This window comes from Hirundo rustica, chromosome 2 (genome assembly GCF_015227805.2).
Source record: "Hirundo rustica isolate bHirRus1 chromosome 2, bHirRus1.pri.v3, whole genome shotgun sequence".
Lineage (NCBI taxonomy): Eukaryota > Metazoa > Chordata > Aves > Passeriformes > Hirundinidae > Hirundo > Hirundo rustica.
The window spans coordinates 106,284,583-106,312,021 of NC_053451.1; positions in this window are offsets into that span (position 1 = coordinate 106,284,583).

Below are 27,439 nucleotides of genomic sequence, written 5' to 3' on the forward strand. Positions count from 1 at the left end.
CTTGAGCTTACAAGTCAGTAGACAGCTTTTAAATTTACAGCTTCTACATATGAAACATTTAAGTGTGGAGCTTTATTTTTTCAAGCTGTCATTTATTATGTCATATTATTTAATTATTGTGAATAGTGCATATGAACATATATATTTCATAATTTGAGAGAACGGATGGGTTGGTCTGCTGGATAGGGCATTACATGTGGAACAAGAAAATTGGGTTCTGTAAGTCTCTTTGTGTCTTAGTCCTCCCTTTTTTGGGGACACTGGAATGGGGAATGGGTGAAATTCAGGGGTGTCTTCAAACAGACCAAGTTGCTCAAAGTCCCCTCTAATCTGTCCTTGAACATTTCCAGGGACTGGGTAAACAGAACTTTGCCGGGAAACCTTTCCAGGACCTCATCATAAAAAAATTCCTTCCTTATATCTGTTCTGAATCTACCCTATTTCAGTTTAAAATTCATGCCTTTCTCTTGAAATTGAGTGAGATTTCTGGACTGTAAATTCCTTGCTAAGTAGACTCTAATTTATTGTATAAGGTAATGAATGCAAAGAAGCACCCAACTCAGAGGGGCCATTTATATTTGATGCAAAGAGGGGGGAAAAAATCACAGCACTAAAACAACCTTGTAGAATGTGAAATGCCAATGCAGATACACGTAATTCCTAAGTGTTTCTCCCTACCTCGATTTTACTTCTTTTTTCCTAGTTGATCATGTTTGCTGTTGAAAAAATAATATTGAAATAGGGAAAATATCCATGTTTTCAGTGAACTGTAAATTATTACTCAGTTCCTCTTGTTGTTACCCACAGCTGCTTTCCAACAGCCATTTCTACAGTGTCCTCACACAGCCATTGATCCATATTATTTCAGACCAATTACTCATATGACAATATATTTTTTCTGTTAGGATACTATCTTGCTAGATAAGCATTTTGCAGGTTCTTAGTTTTTTTGGGTGGTTTATTTGTGTGTGTTTTATATAAAGAAACCAACTATGTCATGTGTTTGGTTTATTTTGAAGGGCAAATTTTTAAGCCTCTTCATTATCTTCTGACATGTCAAAGGAGAAGACCTCTTCAGCTGGGACAGATTTTCTCTGATTAGATTTGTCATGTTATTTTCAGCTGAAGTTTGACTGTGTAGGAGTTAAATAAAAATCAGGGAAAGTCTCAGATGTGAATTCACAGACTATTCCCTTGGATGTAGCTGTTAAAAATCCCCATGGATACTGTTAGCCTTGCTTCTAGCACAGTAGTTACACTGCCATTATCTGTGTGTGCTTAGTGAGAGTGAGTCAAGCTATACAATAGCTGTAAAGATGCCTGAGATTCAAAAACGTCCCTGGGTTATTTCATGCTATGAAGCATTCGTTTTTTGAATCATGCTTGTCAGTACCAGCGGTACAGATGATCCACGTATGCATCAGCAGCACTGCAGAGCCCTATTTTCTGACCACAGTACTTTTCTGAGAGATCAAACTCTGGTGGATACACTGAGCAGGGTCGAGCCCTTCTCTCTGAGTTACTGGAAATAGTGGGGAGCACGAAGTGACAAGCCAATACTACATGCCCCTAAAAATTAATCTCTTCATGAGATTCACCTTAGCAGGTCAGTGCCCATGGAGACTGTGAATAGAGCAACAACAGATGGACCTTAAAGACCTTGGTGTTTCTGCTAACAAATGCAGCTGTTGCCAATGCTTGACAGAATTACAGACTCTGAGGTATAATTGGTGTTTCCTTCCAGAAAAAGTTGGCTTGTTAGATCTGCATCCTAGGTCACAGAAGGAAGGGAAAAATGGTCTAAAAAGTTGCAGTCAAAAAGAGGGTTTGTATGTTTTTGACTACAGCAGATTCAGTTCCTAGTCAGTTTGTTGCTTGATTAAACTACATAAACATTATATGAGGCAATAAACTGAGACTTTATAAAGGAATTCATTCAGAAGCAAGCCAGGTGTCTCCAGCTTTAAAGCTGGAAGGTTCAGACTTCACTGAAAAGCTTGTTGCCATTCCTCCTCTCCCTCTCAAAAACGTTAGCTCTCCGAAAGTAGAACTTACAGATGGTATAATGCAATGCCTTAATAATTCATTTGGGGCATCTGGACAGTAATCCAATATTGATTAAACTAAGAGTCTCTTCCTGCTCCTGCAGTCCCCTCACATCTTTCACATGTCAATATTTTTCTTCAATACAAGGCCTGTCTCTTTGGCCAGTGTGAACGGCGCAGAGTCCAATACTAAGAACTTTGTCTGAGGTGAGCCCCAGTTTGAGACTGATCCAATTGTTCCAATTGTTCTGCCATAAATCAGTATCTGTTAGTAGGACTCATCACACTGGATCCCAACTGGTGAAGCAATCAGGGTCTCTATGTCCTATTTCTGGTGGACATTTATCCTGCTATCTCTGGACCCTTCATTGCTTGTGTTGACAGTCTTTAGCTTCTGAATGTGATAGTCCAATTTACTGTCCAATTTGATAGTCCAATTTGAAATGTTCTTTATTAGCCAAGAGAAAGAAGGGTGCTCAGTAGTTTCTGGGCTTGCTTTTTGCTTTGTTTCTGTTTTTGGTATAGTTTTCACACTTGCAGCTCTCTTGAAAGTAAAGGAATTAGAGTCTCAGCTAGACTTTGCTTTATAGAGTTGAGTTAGCACTTTAGATCTGCAGCTTTTTTTAGAAAATTCATCCTTTTTAAATGCTCTGTGATTCTTCTGAAAGCCCTTTGCAGCAAAAACAAATCTGGACATAGAGAACTGTTTGGCATAGTATTTTTTGTCTTGTTTTTGTTGTTATGGGGTTTTTTTCCCAGGAAAAAATACCTTACCTGGATAAAGAAGCTGAAATATTTGCTCCAGAATGAATAATGTCAGGTACTCTCTTAGCAGTTTCAGCTAAGCTTTGAAGCTGTGATCTTGACGGAAGGCACTTGTAAACACTGGACAGTTTTGAGAACATGACCCTAGGGTTCCTGCTTTTGCCATTGTCCTTCATTAAAGGGTAAATGAGGGGAGAAAAACAGATAAAAGTCCGGCCTCACAAGGATGTTAGTATGTCTTCCACACCAACGATATTAAGTGCAGTAAGGACTGCAGAGGATTAGCACCAACTCTTGTAAAGCATCTTCACGTACAAGTTATACTAAATAAAAAGGGCAATGAGGAGATGCTGAAGCAGATAAAGCTGTGAATCTCCTGGAAAATTAAGCTAACTTTATTTAGCTAATTTCTAAAATCTGGCCTAACCTAAGCTTTTAGATACATAATTAAGTGAACATATGAGGCTATTTCTTCTACTGCAAAGAGATTAGAATATCCCTTCTGTTCAGTGCAAAAGTTCCCTGATGTTAATAGCCCAATGTTTTTCACTTGAATTGAGAATTCAGGGCTATCATGGATCCACGTGCTGCGTCCTGTCAAACACTTAATTCTCTTGTCTGTCACCCACAGACTTGAGTGCCACACCATCTATTTATAATACCTTTTTTTTCCTTTTCATTCTGTGTTAGAGAAAGTTACTCAGGTGTCCAGTTTTGCATGTGTTGTGACCTACAGACACAAGCCATTGTCAGTATTGGCTGTCATGGAATAAGGACAAAGAGAGATAGGGAATTGCTTTCCACTGCTGAAAAAGGAATGTTACCAGGATTCAGTAAAATTAATAAACAATGTAATGGAGCTGTAAAATTTTAGTTATTCAAACCAGTCAGAAAATCCATGTGTTAAGGTTGCCGGTGAACTTTTAAAAATATGGAAATAGTTAATATATCACAATGTTTTTTTCGTATTCTGCCAGCCATTTTATGCTCTATTATGAGCTTGGTGGTACCAACACTGATGATGACAGTCTGCAAGGATTATTTCTGTGTCATTCTCATAGAAAGTTTTTTGGGTAATGATAGCCATTAACACATGTACAACACATTTGTACAAATTTTTTTACCTTGTGAGGGTTATAAAAATCCCTCATAATAAAAATGAGGAACATTCAACACTTCTGATTCCTGAAAGACCTGGGAGCATGGAAAAAAAGGATGTTTCAGTGGTATTGCATGCTATGTCTGACCCTGAAAACTGCAGCTCCTTTCCAAAGATGTTTTTAGAGTGGCATTACTGAATGCTGTGTTGCCACAAATTGTCAATTGAACTGTCAGTCTATGGCTGTGAAATACCATGGTTAGCAGACTCTGTTATCTCAGAAATGCGAAATGCTTAAATCCTATTTGGAGCATCATCACTTAAGCACCATTCCAGAAACAGCAGTGACATTTCCTTCTAGCCTGTGGTAGGATGCTCAGGCAGGGCAGGAGAGGCTTGCACCCAGTCACCCTCTCTTCCTTGAGGCATTTCAAGACTCTGCCTGCATCTCCTAACAGGAAGGTCCGTGTGGATTGCTTCCACTGTCTTTTCCTGTTGGTTTCACTGGTGTAGGCTGTCAGCTGTAATACATGCTCACAAAACAGGCCATGATTTTTAATGATCTGTATGTTCCAATTTTTTTTTTTTTAAATTTAGCCTGTGAACAAACACACAGAGTAACATTTCTTGTTTTCAGTGTGAATCACACTCCTTTTGTGTTTTAATCCCAACAGATTTTTTTTACTGCATCACATGATAAGAAGTAGAGGTATCGAAAGACTCAGGCTGTGCTTATTCCCAAGGCACTGCTACTTAGTTTGTTTTTAATGATAAATGTCAGGTATATGTCCTTTTAAGAAAACTATGTGCAAAATTATAATTCTTCATATCAGTAGGGGAAACACTTTGCATCTTTTAGGAGTGTGGCTCTTCAGTTTTTCAGAAATTAAAAGCTTGACCTTTAATAATGGCATCTTTTATTTGAGTCCCCCAGCTTGCCTTGAGTTTATTCTAGTAACAGTGCACTCAGCATTGAGATACCCTGTGTTAAATGATCATGGAAAGCTCTCATTTGAGCAGAAATACTGTAAAGCCAATATAGTTAAGGACCATTTGCTATGGAAAAAAGGTTATCAGTAAGCATTCTGTAGCAGCCTAGGTTGTTTCCCTCCTTTTCATGCGCTCATCTGAATTCTTTCCACTGAACTCTGGCTGAAGCTGAAAAACTCATATGGCACAGCCAATCTCTCTTAAATTATGCCTTGTAACTTCCTAAGTCTAGTGTATCTCAAATCTCCACTCAAGGAGCTCCCAGGAGTTTCAAGAGTTAGTATGATTGAAAGAATATTATTATGTCTCGCCCTTTAAGGAAGGCAATGTAAAGTACATGTCAGCTATGTCCCTTCTGAGTTATTCCCCCTAAATACTCCAAGGATGTTGGACCTGACTGTTCTCTTGCCTTGTCTTGTGCTATTTAGTCATCTCAGAGTTTTTTCAGTGACAAATTCCTGCATGGAATTTGACCTTTCCATTAATGTCAACTCCGTTTTCATGGAACCACTAGTCCATTCTGTTTAAAAGGGAACAAGTAAGCCAGATACTGCCTGGGTGTCTATTTTTTTTTTTCCTGTTTTCCATTTCAGTTTCTTAAATGAAATGAAAGGTAATTGTGTACTTTTTACGTTTATTCATTAATACATGGTGTAATAGTAGTAATTATTGGAAAAAAAAAAGATAAACAGTGCTCCAGCTGAACTTTAGACCAGAGCTGAAATTACATTTTCCTATTTGGCCTCATAACCTTGTAGGTGGAATCTCATCTTGGTCTTTTGAAAGTGAGATAGTAAGGAGCTGGTGCCGTGAAGTGCTTAAAGAATGAATACCAGTGTGTATAAGAAGTACAGTTTCTAAAACTGCAAGTGGCTGCAAACACTGTCTCTGTACCTGTATTGAGTCAATTGCAGGATGAAAATCTGAAAATAAAGGGGGATTGAGAAACATAAACTGAAAGAGAACCTGAAAGAGAACGTGCATTTTTTCACAAGGGCAGAGTCACTGACAATGTCAGTAGTTCTTGAGAAATAAAAAGCTTTAACAAAAACATCAATTTGCTTATTTAGGAAAATAAACATGTGCTTAGGAGCTGAAGCTTGGCCATCAGTTTTTGAAAAGAGTCTCCCATGGTCCATGCAGCTCTGTTCAGAGAATTATGGCCTTGAGCCTGCTCTTCAAAGTATGGAGAGCTCTACTCTGCTACAGACAGGAGAAGCTCAGTGGTACTCTGCCATTTCCCTCTGTGATATTTCCTTAAGCAACCCAGAATTCACAAAAAGTCTGAGTCTCAATAGGATGAATTTGACATATATTTTTGTGGATAATGCTAACTTTTGTATTCTCAGGGGTTAGAGGGAAAAACAGTGAGGTTATGATTCAGGGTTCAAAACACTAGAGAATTTGCCTCTCTCTCTTGCTTAGAGGTACCTTGCATTTTTGGAAAAAGTGGTTGCTGATCTGAGCTGAACACCCAGATTTTCTACGAAGCATAACCACAGCAACTTACCCCAAAGGGTTGCACAGAATAAAAAGTGCTGGTATGTCTTACACTGCTTCACCTCAGATTTTGTATATTTTTCAAGCTGGTAAAGAGGTGGAACAATATTTTTAGTGGGTCACATCTCTTTTACTATATTGACTCTTTGGATTTTTATCCCATTATTTGCAACAACTAAGAGCTCAGACATCTCATTGAACAAGAGTTTAAATGTCTTACAAATCAGTTTTAATATCACATTTACAACCTTGATAAATGTTCTAGACTAGGTTATTGCTTCCTTCATGACGCTCATAGCCAAGTTACCTTGTCCTGCAAAACAGTTGCTGAGGTCAATGGTGGCCGCAATCCTGTAGCAGAAAATTAGCCTGGATAGGCTTATAGGATATTGCTGCCTTTTGCAAAGTGACATCTATGTCCATTCTGTTTCTTACAGTGATGAGGAAATCACAACCCCCCAACACTACCAGGTTTACAGGAGTAGCATTTTGAGTCTGGAAGTAGAGGAAAGGTCTTAGGCCTGATGTTCCCCTTCCCTTATGCAGAAGAAGTCCTACCAATAGCAACAGGCTCAGAAATAGCTCAGAAATTTTATCCAGCGAGGAATCTGGAAAGTGTTTAGGAGACCATTTGGAGATAGGCACCTGCCAAGTAAAGAGTGGAGCATTTGCCTTCTGGAAAAGAGTTTGAAAAGGTCACAGAAAAGCTCCATTCTTCTTCCCCACTCCCATTTATTTCTAAGTGTGTTTGATCCTGCTGTGCTTGAAGCCTCAAATCTATAAACAAGATTGAATGCCCTTAGACTCTCACTTTTCCTAACAGCAAGCTTTGGGTGTATTGAATTGACAGAAAGGTTTATTCAGAATAGCTCAGTATGAGATTCTGTTCTCAGATTAATGATTTAATTTCACTGAGGTACATGGAAGTTCTTATAAAGTGTGTATTCAGACTCACAGGTAGCAATAGGTCAAAGTATACTTGGGGCAGTTTCTAAACAACCCCTCCAAAGTTTAAATTAATCTACTTTATTGTGTATTGGAGGTACTATTACAAACCCTCATATTAAGGTAAGGAGCCTTCAGACCTGCTCCCTAGTGAAAAAATTAACTTCAGAAAACCCGAAGAATCATGAAAGGACATCAGAGTGGGAGCACTGGGTGGAGGCAGAGCCAAAGAGAAAGAAAAGTAAGAACGAGCATTGTACTTTGATTAAACTTTTCTTCCCCTGCAGTGTGGAGGGCATATTGTGAAAAGAACATCTCTGTAGGTGGGTTTTTTTTGTCCTGCAGGCTCTCACAGCCTGTGTTTAAAAATACCAGCTTTTACTTTAGGCAAAAGAAGTATTTGTACTATTAAAAAGATGAGTAAAAATTGTTGCTACCAGAACAGATCTGAGCCATATCGCAGCAATGCAGCATCTGGTTTAAGTATAATAGTTAATCTGCTGGCTGTGTTAGTGGAGCTGCCTTCTGTATCGAAATGCTTGAGCAATTGCTTTAAATCTCAGAGATCCCAGGGTGGCTGGAGAAGCAGCATCTTCCATAATTAGTTGCATGTGTAATGCAGCCCATTTGAGAGGTCTGTGATTACCTGCCTGTATGTTCTTGAACACATTACGATACCAATATCTACTAATTTTAATTAAAACTTTGAAATGTCTGTTTGAAATATTCATTAATATCACTTGATTATGTTGTTTTGTAATCTTCAGTACTCTCTTCATTACTGATTATCAAGACTATGCAAAAGTATGACACTTCAAAGCACATACCTCGCCTATAAGGACAACAGTCTTCAGAGATGTATTTTAATTTTGTTTTTGTTAAGAGACAAAATAATCTCCTCCTCCTCCTCAAAATACTAAGAGTCTCTGGAACATACAGACAAACCCATCATCTGTTATGGCCTCAATCCTACAGTTCAAGTGATCTTCAAAATACTGACTGAAATGTAAGGCTCATACAGTGGTTTGTTCATTTATCCTTTATCTCTAGATTTTTTAAATTTAGATCTACCTGATAGAGATGAGACCGAAATGCTCATGTATTCCAAGCACTAAAGTAAACTTGTGAAATCGGAAATTCTACTTTCTCACTCTTAAACAAAGAGTCTTTAACTTCAAGCCAGTACTTGAGCATCTACTCTTTTTCTATCAGTGGCCCAAAGTCTCATTTTCTGGAAATTTTCTGACTCCTTCCCCTGGATTTCTTTTTTGCCATGAAGAAACCTTCTCTCAAACTTTTAGGATGGATAAGGAAGTTTCAGTGAGTTCTGTCACCAGAAATTATTTGTGAATCATCAGAAATTATTTAGAACACTAACCATTAATTCAACTAGAGTCATAAGAAGTTTTTAAAGAAGCTTGTAGCCTATGACTAACCACAATATAGCACTCCATGGGCATCATCTAGCAGATCCTGGGCATTTAGAAAGCCACACATAATGGAAGGGAAAAGTAAAAATCCAGCACAAATGGAATGAGAAAAATCTTTTGAGTAAGTGCTGCCAATAAATAGCAGCTACTCTGGAAAGAAGAATGACCTCAAAGATAGAAATAAAATGTGCTGATGCTCTCACACCCCAGAAGGTAAGAATCAGTTTGTCAGCACTACAGAAAATTCTGTAGCAGCTAATATTTTTATATGCCATATAAAAATAACTGCCACAATTTCTTTGTCTCATCAGTAATTTTATTGCTTTAATTGTGAGCATCTTGATAGCAGTTATTTCCGTAGTGACCTGTGCAACAAAATATTTGGGAGACAGTTTTTCAAATTGTTAAAGAGATAATTTAACAAGAATTGTTCACTGCCATAGCTTTAACACATAATATTCATAGACTCAACAACTATCAGATCTTAAGAGATGCTCCAGGCTCTTCTGTAGCACATCACACTGCCCTCAGACTACTCTGAAGGAAGGAATCTTCCTTGCAAGCTGTGTGGATATGCTCAGCCTGATAATATGCCTCATTTATGGGCAATCAACCTCAGTTTTGGGCAATTTGGGATGAGCTGTAAGATATACTGACTATTGCAGAAAGCCAAGAACTTTTCTGACTTGCTGCAGTGCTCAAGGCTCCATGATATAAAGCAGCAGCTCACTGAAATTTGGGATGCTGGTGCCTCTCTGGAGGGAGTCCATGTTCTGTCAGGTTCCTTCTTGAAACGGCGACAAAAGTAGGGCTGTGAATCTGAAGGCAAATAGTCTGTAACAATCCCACTGAGACTTAAAATTGTCCAAAGTCAACATATTCACTGTAACATTATGTTTCTGAGTACAGCTCAGAGATTTTGCCATAATGTATTGTTAGCTTTAGTTCCCAGCTAACTCATCTTGTATCATTGCCAGGCAGACAGGAAAACCAGTTATTGTCAAATTTGTCTTAGGCACTTATATCTTTCAGACTGCCAAATAATTTCCATTTCAGATTGTCAAGTAATTTCCAAAGAGATGGATTCCAGGTTATGAGATTTGAATGCTCTCATATATCTTGTCAGGCCTCCAGCTGCTCATTCAGAAAAGCACTGGTCTCTTGAAGTACTGGGTCACTTCTGCCATGTCCTTCCAGGTATCTTGCATGGAAATCTGTCTAGTAACACTTGTTTAGGACAGGTGTCCCTGCATGGCTGAGATACTCCTCTTCACCCCAGCCAGGCCTGTTGGGTCTCTTCCAGATTCAGCAAGTCAAAATAAGGTGCTCACAATAATTTCTCAATTTTGAGCACCAGCTGAGGAATGAGAGGAATTATAATTTATATAATAATGACTGTTACTGAAAATGGAAATAACCTGTTAAAAGGAGATTAAAAGCTACAGGCAAAAGGTTGAAATACTTTCAGCTTGTATGGTGACGGCTAAAAGACAGTCAGAGATACCAACTGTATTCTGTATGTATCAAAAAGTATTTGAAAAGGCAAAAAACCCCCCAAATATCATTGAACAGCAGAGATGGCTAGAAAATAGCAGGAATTAGATCAGATTAAATGCAAAAAAAGCAAAAGTGGAATAAGGAAGAAGATTTTGAACGAGCTGCCCAGGGTAAAATATAGAGTTCTTTTTTTTCTCCCTTCAAGTTGGTCAAAATTATCAAAAGCTTATTGGACCACTTATAGGACAGACAGATTTTCAGGGTATAAATGGTCAGCCTATAGCAGAAAAGCCAAATTAGCTATTTGCCTTTATGTTTTCTAGAAGGATACACAGGGAATTTTTTGTGAAGAAAGGGTGTGAGAAAACTCAAAATGAAGTGTCAAGCTGAATTTCTCCAACTGAAAAGGTTTTAGATAAATAGGTAAAATGATCAGGAATAAATAAAAAACCCAAATTATATTATTTCAAATATTTGAACAGAAATTTAAAATGAAATAAAGAATCAATCACAATAGGAGAAAACAGGAGCATATTTGACTAAATTATTTCCTACCTTAAAGAAGTATAAACTAGCAAATGGCAAAGGCAATGTAGAGAACTACAGACTAGACTTTGATATAAAAGCCATAATAAACAGCCAGCTTAGGTAAATAGAATTCAAGAATGCAGCCTTTCTTGTATAGATACAAGAATATGACACAGGGCAAAGAATTAGCAAAGTTTCATACAGGGAAGAAATGCCTCACAAATAACCCAGAGCTCTTTGAAGGAGTCAGTGATATATGAATATAATTACCAAGCTGGTCTACTTGAATTTCCAAATAGGTTTTGACATGATCCTTCATCAAAAAAAGTTTAAGAAAACTAAGCCGTCTTGAGATTAAAGATAATTTTTTCTCCTGGTTTAATAAAAGCAAAATTGATAGAAAATGCAGAGGTGGGAAAATGTGGTTATATGATTACATCAAGGGAAACAAAAGGTACAGATAAGGAGAGGAATTACAATGGATGCTGCATTTCAGGAAGTTTAGCTGTTCCATATATTCATAAATGACCTAGAAAAGAAAGTAAATACAGGATGACAAAATTTGCTGCTGATATTGCTGATATTTCTTGAGATATTACTCAAGGCATTCAACTCTCAAACTGACTGCAAAGAATTACAGGAGGATTTCATTATACTGAATGACTGGACAGTAAAACAGCAGATGAAATTCAAGGTCAATATATGCAAAGAGATGCACATGGAGAAACACATCCTTAATTGTACATACAGAATGATGGTTTCTAAATTAGCTATTGCCTCTCAGGAGAGAGATATCGAAATTACTGTAGCTGGTGCTATTAAAACATCAGTTAAATTCTCAACAGTGGTCAAAGGAGCATAACGTTTGATAAGAATGGTTAGGAAATGAAATGAGTACAAAACATAAAATATGATCAAGCCATTTCATAAATGTGTGGTGTACCACATCTAAAGCACTGTGTATAGTTTGTGTCTATGTTTCTTGAGAAAGGGAAAGTGTAACAAAAAAGGTCAAGGCATGTTATTTCAGAGGTGGAATGTTTTTTTTTTCTGGGAAAAACTTAAACATGCTAGGAGGGAGATGACTCTGGAAAATATGAAATATATATATATATATGTTAATATTAAATAATAAAAGTAATGGACAAGAATGGAGAAGGCAATTTCATTGCCTTCATAGTGCAAACTGTATAGTTTGCCTTCATATGATGGGCATGAATTAAAAATAGCATCTAGAGACAGAAAATAAGCAAATATAAGTACCTTTTTGCACTGTGTATGATTAAATTGCAGCGCTCCTTGCAGGGGAAGTTGTGATGATCACATGTAAAGTTGGGTTCAAAACCCGCTGAGAATGTGAGCTAATAAACACTAGGATGCATCTCATGAATTCCATCAACTGCTCTTTGTTGGGGTGAGACAGAGGCAGAGAGACCACACAGTCCTTGCCTGGTCTTTTCATACTTCCTTAACCAGCTGTCCTTGAAGGATTGTGAGGAAGGCGTAGTTTACTTCTTTTGTTCCCTAACTCATATTATTCTCTTCTGACAGTACCAAGAAAATCCCTTCTTATTAAGCACTATGCATGTAAAGAGTGAGTGCTTCTCCTTGCCCCTAAGTGCTTACTTGAAGACCTTGTTAAAAAAAGATAAAGAAGTTTGTCTCAGCAATATTCTGTACCTTGTCCTAGGTCACACAGAGAGCCTGTTGTAGTGTGTAGATGAAAAGATCATCCTTGCGCTCCAAATGTGATTAGGAAATATGTCACAGATTTTAGTCATGAGTATTTTTGATTATCTGGGCCTTGTTTGTATTCATTATTCTGAGTCATTTAGGATGGTGGTCTTATTAATTATTTGGCATCATTTTGCATTAAGTGATTTAATTATAGAATATTACCTCATTAAAGTCAACAAAACTGACCAAAATAAAGAATTATTTAATAAACATAATTGAATTCTCAAGCTTTTAATCAAATTAAACATTGATTATTAATTAAGTGAAATGGAAAGCATTGTCACCTTAAATAGAAAAAGTGGAGACAAATGAACTAAGGCTTTTCATAGGCTGTCTGAAGGTGGGAGTATTGGAAATCTCATAGGTGTAGACAAGTGGGAATAAAGTTCTGATGCTGTTGTGGCAGGCACATGTCCAAAATGGAAATGACAGGCATGGCAACTCTTTCCAGGTTGTCCTCTGCACAACCTGGTCCCAAACTGAAAAGCAGGATCATCTTTTCCAGTCGTTTCATCTGTGTAATGTGTTTGATGTCACTTCAACTCTTAGAGAAATTATTCCATGAATATCAGCATTTTAATTTTAAATCATTCAGTAGGCAGGCTGTGCTGTTAAAAATGTATCTCTAGTCTCTTACATTCTTTTATTTTTCTACTTTAGTTACCACAGCATGGTTGGGATCCTATAATATCCAAGTTTCTCCAGGAAACAAATAAATTGTGTGAATTTTTGACCTTTTCCTTTCTAGTTTTTAAGGCTTTTCTAGGATATTCTTGAAATTTGCTGAAGATGTTTCTCTTGATGGAAAACATAAAACTTTTTTCCTTCTTTTATCTCCTTTCTAGTCCCTTTTCTTGAATATGCCATTGTCAAAATCATTCTAACTTACATTTTTTTTTCCTTTCTTCTCCCTGTCTTTTTCCTTTTTCTGTAGCACACACACTGTGAGGTTCTTTCTCATCCCTGCTGTTTCCTATCATTTTTACCTTTGTCCTGATGCTATCAGAGCAAAGTGTTCAGTCATTCCATGCTGCCACAGTCTTTCTCTCCTCTCAACTTTATTGCCTTTGAGTGATGCAGCAACTGCTGCCCCATGAACCTCAGGGACCCAAAACAGGTCAGGAGAACTTGACTAAAGGGAGCAGCTACCATTTTATTAAACAATGGATGTGTATCATATGACTGCACACGTGGTTCCCCTGCAGTTAATGATGCAGATCAACAGTATATCGAAACACTCCCAAGGCAGGTTTTGAAGTCAAATGTTTCTCTTCGCAAAAAAATCCTGACAGAAGCCCTGCATGAAATTATAGTAATTCCAATCACAAGCCATATTTTACTTCCTTTGGCTCCTGAATATGGAGCGTTGCCCTAGGCTGGGTGGCAGGTTGCTGCCAAAGCTGCTCTTTCACTCCTTTCCTCAGCAGGACATATGACAGAAAATATAATGATGGCTTGTGGATTGAAATAAGGATGAGGAGAGATCAGTCACCAGTTACTGTCATGGGCAGAGCAGACTTGACTTGGGAAAATTCATTTAATTTATTGTCAATTCAATAAGAGTAAGAAAATCAGAACTAAAACCAAATCCTAAAACCACCTTCTTTCACCTCTTCCCATCTTCCCAGACTTCACTTCCAATTTCGTGTACCTCTTCCTTTCCAGTGGCACTGGGGGATGGGGAATGGGAGTTGTGGTCAGTTCATTACCTGTTACTGCTGCTGCTTCCTTCTCCTCAGGACTCCACACACTCCTCTGCTTCAGTGTGGAGCTTCGTTGAGGAGAGGCTTCATGACTGGGCTGAACACCAGGTTCAGATCTAAGGAGTGTACTTTTCCTGTGGTCCATTCACGTTGTAAGGGGTCCCACTGTAAGAGGTGTCTTAATGCTCATAAAGAATGGACTCAAATTTTGGTCCTGATTCAGGATTCAACAGCAGTGCCAAGCTCATCTATTTTCATGCTCAGAAAAGCACTACCCGATTTCAAACCAGTTCTAGCTTAGGGCTGAGTTTTGATTTGTAACTATGAAGTGTTACAGTAATCAAGGTGAAAAGTCAAAAGCCAGCTACTAGTATGATGATACAGGTATAAAATAGTAGTTGGAGGATGACATTTTACTCATTTGTGATGGGTTATGGAAAATGAGAGAAGTGTATAGTGAAATGCACTAAGAAATAAAGGGGAGCAGCCAAAAACTGACTCAAAAAAGATCACAAAAGAGCTGTCTGTAATCCAACCCATATTCACTCAATGGACAATAAGGGGTTGTGACAAATCCCAGGCTCCAGAGGTGCATGGTGCTCTCCAAAACAGTTGTCTCACATCCTTCGTCATTCCTCAATTTTTTTGCTTATGTCACTTTTGAGCTTTGACTGCGGAACTCTGCAGGATCACATTGTTTCTTACAGGCTCTGTTGTGATTTGAAGCAGTTCTGCTAGCAGCCCATCAGCACAATCAAAAGGATTTGCCGAGCTCCAAGGGCAACCTCCTTGGTCCGGCTTCATTGACAAGGTGGAAGGTCTGAGGGAGATGAGGCACAGAAAAACCTGGCAGCTGTTCTGTAATTAGTCCCAGGTCTGGTTCATAGACTGATCCCTCTAAATTGCCTTGTAAGAGTTAATTTTAGTGCTCTAAGCACATCTACTGAAGTTTTAGGTGAACAGACTTGTCTTTCAAAAAAATGAAGTTGCAGAAAGAAGTCAGAGATTCCCTTCACTGCAAGTCAATCAAACTGTAAGTAGGGATACTCTTCTTTTCACCAACCCCAATTCAGCAAAACAACCCTTCCCTTGTTTGAGAATCCACTGAAGGGCACAACTGCACAGGAAAGGAGGAGTTATTCCCATATGGGAGTCTGAAACCACAATTTATTTTAAACATTAAACTTGAAGGACAGATACCTCTTTTCACATGGAATAATTGTTAATAACAATGAAAATGCAAAATAGACACTTTTTACAGGAGTTCTGAATGATATAAATTTGAAATATGTATCTAAATAAAATATGTTATATTAATTTAACATTAACATTAATATAACATTATTTCATGAATTATGCTATTATTCTAGTATGATTTTAATAACACTTATTTTTATACATACATATAAGTGTGATGCTGCTTTCCTGGCACAAAACATATTTTTGCATGCAATTTGGTCCATCCTTGTCTCTTATTTGTATGAATCCTAAAATTTTGATGTGATCATTTCTCAAGTTTAAAGAGGCCAGCTAATGTGCCTACACAATGAATTAAATTAGAAATAAATTAAATCCTACACTGCTTGTCCTTCTCACCACTTCCAGTATATTGTAGTGGCAGTATGAAACTTATTTATCACTGTAAGAAAACATAAGCAGCTATTCAGAATAAAGACGACACCCTCCTTACCTTTGTGCAAACACAATTGTTATGCAGCATAAGAACTGAGCTTTCTGCTCTGCAGAGAGGTGAGTGAAATGATAATCCTTTCAAGGCTTCTGCAGAAAAGCAATTGAGGCACAAAGGAAAGGAACATATGCACATTATTTCCTTAGTTTCTATTTTCTCTTTATGAGTACTAGAGATGTAGTGTTAGCACTGCTGGAGCTGTCTTTCACTAAAACCATCTAGCACAGTTCATTTAGGCAGAGGAGAAATTAAAGGGCAATTGTACTTTTTTGGAAAGAATTGCATCCCAGATTGAAAAAATCAAGCCATGAAAAATAAAATATATACTTTCTGATGCTGTCTTCTTGTGTCATATCATGCAAGAAAACGATCAGGTTTTAGTAGCTGGTGACAATGGCGGAGAAGTAAGCATATCCTCCTTGAGGGAGCCTCTATGACTGAGATCTAGGTTTAAAAAGTTAACATCTCTTCTTCAAGTTGCTCCAAAAATAATTTAAATTAGGAAATGTATCTGAAAGTCACATTCACTACCCCTTATTTAAAAAAAAATGAAAACATTTGAGTAGAAAATGTTAGTGGATTGATCTTTATTTCTGTGAGTGTCAATTATTTACTTACCAGTCTTCACAAAATAACTCAAAATAACTTTCAGGCTGCAAGTTGTTTCCTCCCTGTAATCTGAATCTGGTTGTGCTGGTTTTGCTCCTTGCTGTGTGAAGAAATGACAGGTGACAACACAAGTCCCCTATCCCCTAAGCACACGCAAGCAACCTTTCCTCATATTATATCTCAGTATGAGGTTTTAGACATTCTTAGTCCACCATATAAATTAAGAAAAATACCAGGGAATAAACAACATGTAAACCCAAAGCTGAACCAAGAATGCATCATCTGAAAGAGTCAAACCTAATGTGATTATATTTAACCCATTGTAACACACTGTAATGCAACAAGGAGGCAATTTCTTTTATTGCATCCTTGGCATTTGCAGATATTTTGCAATGTCATTGAAATATCTGTTTATAAAATGGTATCTAGACTACCTATACTAAATGCAAATCAAAACAAGATGATCTCAACCTATCACATTTTATGAACTGAAATACAGAAGAAGAGTTCTGAGGAATAGCCAGGAAATGTATTGTACCTTGCTGAAGGCCATATGCAAAAAAGAGCAAATGGAATGATGAAAAGAAGAGCAGGATGCTCAAAACATGCTTTCTTGCCTGAAGATCCTGAGCTGTGCAAAACTATTTCAAAAGTATGCTTAACCTGTTGAGCAGAAAAAAACCCCACTTTGAGTAAAGTACTTTTGGAACCTTGTTCTCAGAGGCAGCCATATGAGAGATGGTATCCCTGAGCAGAGGAGTTTTGGGCTGGGGGGTCTGCGCCTGACAAAGAGCCCACAGGACCATGACTGGGAGTGAGAGACAGGCATGAGCTGGGAAGGACAAATGGGGCAGGTGGGTGAAGAGGACAGTGCTGGGAACATGGCTGGAGATACCACTGGAAGGAGGAGAATCCCCTGGGTCCCCTTGCTGGAGCTGGGACACTGGGGGACTGCGGCTGTGAGCTTCCCACACAGGGTCAGGGGCATCCCTGAGGGGCTGCAGCCCCACGGGACCCATGCTGGAGCAGAAGAGCAGTGAGAAACCAGAGCAGGGATCTGGGTTTGTTCAGCCTGGAGAAGAGAAAGCTCAGGGGAGCCTTATTGAGGCCTGTCAGCAGCTGAAGGGGATTACAAAAAGGCTGGAGAGGGACTTTTTACAAGGGTATGTAGGGATAGCACAAGGAGACATGTCTTTAAACTGAAAGAGGACAGGTTTAACTTAGATATTGGGAGGAAATTCTTTACTGGGAGGGTGGTGAGACACTGGCACAGGTTGCCCAGAGCACTTGTGGATGCCCCATCCCTGGGTGTTCAAGGCCAGGCTGGATGGGACTCTGAGCAACCTGATCCAGTGGAAGTGGTTCCTGCCCGTGACAGGGAGGCTGGAACTAGATGATCTTCAAGGTCCCTTTTAAGCCCAACCATTATGTGATTCCACAACAATTCTAGGAGGAGAGAGGAAGGAGGAGCAGCAGGAAATGTCTGTGTAGGGTCAGCAGTTTCCTGGGCAGCCCACTGTCTCTCCAAAGGCAGCAGTGGGACCAACACCATGTGCTGTGAGAAAAACGGAAAGCAGGAGAAGAGCCATTGGTCTGAAACTGAAAGCAGAGAAGGGAATGAGAGATTTTTTCCACAGTGTTTGTTTAATTGTTTTTCTTAGTACTTGAAAAAGTAATTAAAAATTGATGCTAATTGGCAATAAATTACATTAAGTGCAATTCCCCGAGCTGAAACTGCTTTGCCCACAGCAGGTCCTTATCCTGAAACATTTACTTCTGATGGTGCAGCCGAGGAGAGGCTTCAAGTGATGCACAGAGCAGACATGCAAGGAAGAGGAAGCTTCTTCAGAAATGATATGGTGGAAGTTCTCAAAGTGTTGGAGGAACACGCCCTTGAAACTGCTCCAGTACATGGGGACTCTGCCTGCTGCCAGAGTTATTTAGAGTTTTACATCTTTATTTAAACTACATTGTCAAAATGAATGTAAAATAAACTACTATAATGCCTTGTTGTTTTCTGTACTGAGTACATTTGACAGAGGAAAAGGAATCCACTTATTATCTGTCTGATGAATAAATGCAAAAATAAATCCTTATTATGAAGCTTTCTTTTATAGATCTGTTCCAGATATTAAGCCACTATATCTTGCCTCTAAACTACATTATTCCCCAATGCAAACTGAAAATTTCAGGAGGTGGAATTTCTTACTACACATTTAAATTTATGTATATAGTAAGGCACACAGCGTTCAACATATATCAGTAAAAGCCCTCGATTTATTTTTCCTAGAACTAGGTGACATAAAGCATTCATTTTAGGATGAAGATATATATATACCTATTTTTACTGGCATCTTTGGCTCTGAATGAGAATATAGAGCTGTGTTAAAGAAATATTTGTCAAGCAAAATAATGGCTTATTGTTTTTCTCTGAGTTAAAGGTGATAATTACTCATGGTTTATATGAAGCCATCAGTAATACAGAGCTTCTCTGATATTGCTATTCACCCTGTAGGCACCCCTGTAAGTTCACCACCAATGTCTGTTAATATTTTGGAAGTGGTTGATCATCCAGAGAAAAAACGAGATATGGTGAGAAACAGCCTCCTGTGTCTCAGAGTTCAGAACTTTACTACTGCAGATAGCCACACTAGGTAACATCTTTCATCCATTTCATAATTCCCCAGGTGGAAACTCCAGTTTTGCTGGAACTCATTATTCTTCAAGAAATTCTCTGACTTTGCTGAAGAATAGGTCCTTATCTGCATGGAGTTGCTGGATAAATGTTAATACTCAATTTATACTCATTAATTCGTGCACATACGGAGATCTTTATTTTAAAGAGCTCCACTTATGGTTTACCTTAAATCATGTACTTAAAAACACAAAACAAATATACTTTCAAACTTTATAAAATAGTCTAAAACATCACTCTTTTTTTTTTCAAATTCTCATCTAATAAAGTAGGCTTTTAATTCCCCAAATAACTTTATAGTGTTTATATTAGTGATTTGTAGCCTGTGTTCATCTTCTTTGAACATAAATATTCACAATATTACAAATGAAGCCAAGATAGAGCCTTGTTGCTGAAGTATTTCACCTGAACCTCATCAGAGGATCACTTTTGCCTTTTTTCTTGCCTGTGTTAGAGAAGTAGGAATTTTGCGACTGATTAAATCTGCAGATGCAAATGTTAGTAAATTTGCAACATAGAGGACATAATGGATTTTTAAGAGGCTAGATTTAATAAAGAGTTAATTCAGCTGTTCTGTGGGTTTTTGGGTTGTTTTTGTGTCAGATATAGATGGGACTAGGTGCAGACAACACTTGGTAGCAAAGCTTACACTGATTATAACTGGCTGATCTCTGTAAGTTAAAAATCTGGAGTTTTGCTCTTTGGGTTAATGTGAGGTGAAGAGAAAATAATGAGTGGAAGGTAGAGAAGATGCAAGAGAGGGAATTCATAGGTTTCCCTATGCTGCATGTTCCAGAAGAGGCACTTACTCAGAGAAATGTAAACTGAATCACTTTTCTTAATTGACCTTTCAGCCATGAAATAACTTATTTCCAGTTTGTTTCTAGTTGTGTTTGTCTTCCCATCTTGCACTGAGGGCTGGAGCCAGGCCTGTTCCTGAGGGCTCTTAACTTTTGCTGGATTAGCTTGTTTTGGGCTCTGCAGATGGGAATGTGGCAGTGAGATGTGATAGGTATGAGTAGATAATGCAGTGAGGCAGGGCTCCCTTTAAATTGGGACTGAACTGAATAAATTAGAAGGAATATTGTTAAAACTCTGGCTTGTGACCTATTTTTCTTCTGCATTTCACCAAGCAAGGGAGTCTAGGAGTCTTCAAGCTCTAATGAGACCCTGATTTCCACTAGCTGAACTCTAAGAGGAAAGAAACACCTCAGTGAATAAATACCAGGAAGCGAGCTTAACTAGAATGCATGAATTTTAAAGTCTTTTGCTAGAAGGATTGCTATTAAAGCTCAATGGGGCTGTAAGTCCATTCACACTTGCACAGAGAAGTCCAAGCAATTTCTTTTACCTCAGAAGAGACTGCAGTACCTTACAGGCATTAATCTCATAGGAATAGGTTTGGGGTCTGCCCTATAGATAGGCTTGGGTAGATACAGGTAGCCTGAAGAATATCTGTAAAGCAGAGGTGGAGCTTGTGTGCCCCATTGGCAAGGGCAGCTAAAACCTTTCATATTTGAAGACTCTCAGGATGGACCTGGTGTTATAGTGCAGGCTGCTTGCAGGCAGCAAACAGTGAACACAATAAACAGCGCTTTTTAAAAGAAATTTACAGCCATTTAGGCATGTGATTTTTGGAGGGGGATTGGGAGAGAGAGAAGTTTGAGACAATCATGTGTCATTGTTCCCTTGTAGATGACATATCAGATCTTGGAGCAGAGACTTCAGAACAAAATACATAGATTTTTCCTTGTGACCACTGGAGGTCTGACTGTTTTGTCTTCCTTGTTATCTTCAGTGAAAGGCAAAAGTGAGAGTGAACACACCAACTAGGGAGCAACAGAATCCAGGAATGAGCCCAAGGTTCCTTTTCAGTGCTCACCAGTTGACATGCAGCATCATTGCTTGATCTTGGATGTACAGCTACAGAAGAATGGTACATAGTGAATGGGACTTTGTAGCAACTGGCTGAATGTGGCTTCTCTTAAAATTTAAAACTTTATATTTTTCCTTGTTTATTTTTGTTATGTGCTCCTGTTGAAATTTACAACTGAGCAAAGACCCTCCTGTCAACAGGCACATTCTTTCCTTTCCTTGCAAGGTCTGAGCTGGGAAAAGTAGATCCATCTAGTTTGGGGACCCAAGGGAAATGAAGAGAGCAGACAGACAGCTTGCCTAGCTGTTCTGTCTATGTCTTGGTTGCAGCAAAGAACCTTTCCTTTGCAAATGAGCGCATATTTTTTTTGTGATAGAGGTATCATAGTTGGAGATGGATCAGCTTAGTGAGGGGACTACAAGCTATAAATACAAAATGCAGTGATTATAGGTGGGCAGCTCAGTACTGGTTGCATGTTTTGACAATGGACTTTCACATTTTGCTTGGCTGTCCTGGGGTGACTTTATGATGCTTGTATCCCCAATTGTCTGTTCTGCTTGTGCTGTATATTGAGTTCTGTGCCTTTAAGACTGGTTCTAAGAGCAAGGAGAGGCACAGAGATTGTTTTGGGAAAACTGCCTGACTCCTCCACATTCTTCTCCAGAAGGTGTATTCGGTGGAGGCTTGGAGAGACTGCAGGACAGAGATCTTTTTGCTTTTAGTTAGTTTCAGTTAGCTAGGGCAGAGAAGTTCCCTGGACTGTTCTTTTTTTTTTTTTTTTTTTTTTCCTTTTTCTTGGAACTGTTTAAACCTGCTCTGGACTGAAAACCCAGGGGAGCACTGGGGGCTGCACCTGCGGCCCACCGGGGCCTGGAGCTCGGCATTTTCCAGCGGCGCCGGAGAGACTGGGACTGAGGAGAGACTGAGAGAGAGCCGAGCTACACCCACGGCAAGGACTTTCTCAATTTGCCATCTCACTTCAGAAGGAGAGGTGTTATTGTTTCATATTATTCATTCTTTATACTTGTGTGCACTTTGTTTGTTAAGTAAAATAGTTTTTTCCACTTTTCTCCGAAGTTTTTTACCGGACCGGTTGGAGGGAGGGGCCACTTGGGTTTGCTTCCCGGAGGGATCCTATTCAGGGGTTTTCTCCCAAATTTGTCCCTAAACCAGGACATTGGCTCAAATAAAAACTATTAAACTTTGTTGTATCTTTTGTTATTTTTGCATTTTCTTTATGGCTTAATTACTCTTCATGTCAGAAATAAGATATACAGGCTGAGAACAGAAAAGTTTGAGGTTCTAGAAAGATTTATGTGTAGTTTGATTTGAATTCAAAATTATGATTTTTCTGAGAAAATGGTACTGTTCTGGACTGAGATCTTCCCTAGTCTCATTCAGTCCTATGGCAGTATCAAATATTTGCTTTCACAGTTTTTTTGGGTTGCAATATATGACTTTAACAAGCTCTTGAGACCCATCGGAAGAGTACTCATTATTAAACTCCATTAATATAATACATCCTTTTAAAAGGTCTTTAAGTTTGGAGCATTGCCTGCAATCACTCTATTAAAATATCAACCTGGTGATTAGCCCAAATGACACTAAGCAGACAATTGTTTGTGTCTCTTCCTCTGATGCCCAGACATTTGCCTGTACTGCTCAAAATTAGAATATTTCTTTCTTACTTCCCTTTGTAAATAGAATTCCTTTGCCAGAGAATGTGTTTCTCAATTATGGACAAACAAAAAATCTGAACTAGCTCTGAATATATTTAAAACTTACACACACAATAACCCCCAAATCTCACTTTGAAAATACTTTCCATATTAAAAAAAAATATAAATAACAAGATTTTGAGAGGTGGAATAGGTCAGAACAATTATGGATGAAATTCAAAACATTGCAGAGAACTTTTGAAAGAAGTCAGGAGTTATAACATAGAAATAATCTTCTATGTATTCCTTTCTTGTCACATAATTGTGCTCCTTGAATCACATGCTCCTTGAATTGCTACATATCCTCACATTGTTGTCTTCTTCGCTAGAATTTTAGAGCTTACGTTTCATGGGCAGTTGGTGCCCATGCTCTCTCCTCTGATACTTTTACTGTAAGTGTTATGGTGTCAGCTGTGCCGATCACTTCAGAGGGCTGAGGTCTTAACAGTGTGGGTACACACATTCAAAATTTATATAGCCTTTTATCAGGATACTGGATTCTTTCATTCACTTTCTGTATCAGTCTAGCAATCAAAAGAATATTATTGCAGGAGCCTTGGCTTTCTTCTTGTGTTGAGATTTTTCAAATGGAAAACAGTTACCTTTTAAGACATACCCTTGATAACAAATTAACTCCAGGTTTGTGCCACTTGAATTATTTAGCCTGACACGTAACAAATAGAGCAGCTTAAGTTCTCCATGGAAGCAGTTTACTTAAGAAAGAGGACACAAATAAAACCAGTTGCATATTTAAGTGTGACCGCACCAGTGTGTGAACCTCACCACAGTATCATGTTAACTTTTGACAGCCATTAAAGGAAGATGATATAATTTCTTTCTGCTTTGGTCAATTAGAAGGTGCATAGAAGATTTCCTTTCCCCTGCAAGCCCTCAACATGAAGTTTTTTTTTTTTTTTTTTTTTTTTTTTTTTTTAAATTCAATCTGTCTGTGTCAGAAGCACAGCAGAAAGTCTGCTTCTCTGTATGAGGGAAATTGTTTTCTACTAACTGATGACCTCAGCATAGCAGTTTCTTTTCCAGCACATCAAAGCTCACAGTCAGACTTGCTGCAGCAAGTGCACTTTTGAGTGGCTTTATGACATATAAAGACCCTCTTTGGCATTCATACTGTGCTTTTCTATTGTTTACAAGCTAGCAGTGAATTATTTATGGAAAATGCTGGAGATACGACTCTCCTTTCACCCAAAAGCTGTATTTTATCTTATGGTGAGATTTTATGTGAAAGCTATTTTGGGGCTTTATGTCCTTTTTACATTTATTTGACAGATTTTATGGTACCAATCCCTTGATTCCATTTTTTGTTACTGATAAAATCATTCTCTGGAAATGATTATTAAAAGCAGCATAGCTTTAACTCAGCTGATGATATTTTTCTTTGTTTTTCTGCTTTTGAGAGATTTCAGATGTGATCATACTGAACAAACACAAGAATACTCTTAGCAAAGGAGCAGCCATTTTGTTTCTTCAGGTGAACTTTAGATCTTGAATCCCTTTATAGTCTATGGTGAAAATAGCCATTGAAATTAATATGACTCCAAGATAGTCTGCGGTTCTCAGCAGCACTGGAACATTCATAGTGAAATAGTGAAAAATGCAGCATGATCACATGATTATGATCATTGGCTGGTTGGGTCAAGCTTTTTTGGGGGGGGTTGGCTTGACTTTTCAGCTTAAAGATGTAAAATTTTGCATAGGAGGTGTTATGAATATATATTACATGGGGTTTTCAGAAGTGGGTAGGACCATTAAAAATCTGTTCAATTTCATTATAAGAGAGCTGGATTGGCATTGAATGCTTTAGGATATGCTATTTTTAGTGTGAGCTGTTCCTCCTGAGGGTTAAATATTTATGTTGGCTGCTTCTCATTTCTCTTTGAGGAAATATATAATCTTTTGAAATAGATCATGACTGCCAAATTTTAATCTGAAGGACTCAGCTGAGCTGCCTAAACATTGGCATTTAGTTTTATCTGAGATGCTAGAGGGCATCCCTGACATCTGAACAGGGCTGACAGATTACTTGAGAAAGAAGGGGAATAGACGTACTGCTGGTTTAGCAGCTGAAGGCCAGCCAGAATACCCTAGAACATCTCAAATGGCATTAACACTCTGTGCTTAAGATGTGAATCATGCCTTAATTTCCTTTGTGGTTTCCTTCAACTGTCCAGGTATGGTACTGAGGGAAAAGAAATTGGAATCAGCTTTGCTAATTACTTTTGCTGTAACAGAAGCTTAATGGAGACATGATGCTTCCCATTTATTATCACAATGGTTTCAGTTTCCTGTTTGACTAATGCTTTGTCTTGTGTTTACATGTAGCTTTAAAGATCGCTGTATGCAGGGACCTGTTTTATGGAAAGGCATTGGCACAGGTCTTGGCAACCATACAGATATTCCAAAGCCAGAACATCAACTGTACAGCACTGCATGTGCATTTCTCTCCAGAAGTGGAGACCCTCACTCCTGCTTGTTTATTCCTTTTCTATTTACATAGCCCAGCAAGCAGAACTTGGTCTTTATCCCAGTAGCCAGGGCCCTGGCATGTTATAAAGACCTAGCACCTACTTGACTGACATTTTTAAATTCGCTTCTAAACCAAGGCCTCCCCACTCAGTCAAACACCCACAGAATGACATTTCAGAAATAAAAGTGTAACATCTCTGCAGATATGTCCTTGGTTACTGAAGCATCTCTCAGTCTCCAAGATAATTACGACCTTACCTGTGAGCTATGGTTCTGTATGTGAAGCAGGACCTTGTCTCTCAAGATACCAAAGGCTTTGGAACCTCGAAAAATGCAGATAAATTTTAGTCACTAACTTTAAGACCTATTTTCTGCCTGAATTAGGAGTCAATGTAGATACATGATGGAGCTAAAACCAGTAAGGGACAAGGCTCACTGGCCCTCAAGGGAAGTTTTCATTCTTGCTTATACCGAAGTTCTGCATGCAGGACTTCCATCAATTCAGCTATAGCTCTGTGTGAGGCAGGTATTGAACAGGAATTGATTCAGTCAGATACTGTGACCAAAATGAAAAAATGACCAGCAAGTAAAAAAACCCCTCAAAGTGAAGAGAAAAATGCTGTGTAGCTAATTATTTCAAAGGAATTTTGAAATTTCAAAAGAATTAAGAATTTTCCCTAGGAAAGTTGTTTATTCTTTCAATAACAGGCAAAATTATTCTTTAATTTGAGCCAATATTTGTCCTTTCAGTACTACTACTATCACTATATACTATCACTAGCATACTAACTAGAAATACACCTGGTTTAACTCACGTTATTTTGAGTACCTGTATTTTTTTCTTAAACACAAAAGGGCACAGTCAGGCCTATTGTCTTAGAAATCCCTTCAAGTTTTATCAATAAAAAGAAGCCCTGTGTCCTTCACTGGAAAGCTTATTGTTTTGTTCAAACCACAGTCTATTGCTTTCCCCTTCCAGATTTGAACTGAAGAGCAGTGATGTTTTATTCTTAGGTCTTTAAATTCAGCAGACAAGCTTCTCACATCTGGTCAATTACCTGTGTCCTACTTGCCCTTTCTGTCTAATCCCTCTCTTATATATAAGTCCTTTATGGTGTGACAGTTGAACATTAAAAACAATGTGAGGTTAGATCAGAGGCAAGCTGAAAGTAACCCCTGTCTGAATGACAGATGCCTGTGCTGTACTTACATTTCGCTTCTCCAGCACAAATGCCCATAAAGATAATCTTTCATATATGACTTTACAGAAATTAAGACCTTTTAAAAAATAAAAACATTGACAAAATTAATTCTGCATAAATGAGTTTGGTATTTATTGGCACTGTTTAAAGCTATAAGATCTTGTAAAATTCTTGTTAGGAATGACTGAACAAACCCTGGATTTGACGCTTGGGCAGTGAAGTGAAAATAAAACACCTTAAATGCCTTGTGCTGATGGATGACACCGTTGTGTTCTGTTTATGAGTGACTTTAGTGCTAAAATTTTCTGACATTTCAACGTGGGACATTTTTTATCTCCATCTGGAGATAAGTTAATTTCTCTTTTTTTTCCATTGGTCTTTGCTTTCTCCTGTACCTCAGCCTTCACTCCTCATAGTAAAAGCAGCAAAGACCATGTTAAATGTATTCTAACATTTTAGTTATGACCTATGTATGCTTGGGCTGGGCATAACAAAAGTGACTAAGAACATGTGTCCATGGAATAAATATTTCTGAATAACTATAAGTTTTCTGGGGACCGTGGGATAGACTGAGCGAGTGTCCTGGTTCTGGCCAGGACAGGGTTAATTTTTGGAGGCGTGGGAGGGGCATGGCCAAGACACAGAGGTCATTCTGTACCACCTCACTCATTGCCTGTGTCAGGGGGAAGGGAGTCTCTTCGAGGGAGAGATTATGTCTCATATGTCCCATAAATATGTCTCATATTTATATATCTTTACATTGTGTTTGCTCAGGAAACGTGCTCCCGTGCCTAAGTCACAGATCTCCAGAGGTTTGTCCTATTCTTCTCTTTACTATTTAGTGAATCATTAATGATTTAAATAGGACTTTCCAAATTGCGGTCTTAGGATGACTACTGGATTGCAAAGCTGTGGGAATTGTGGAA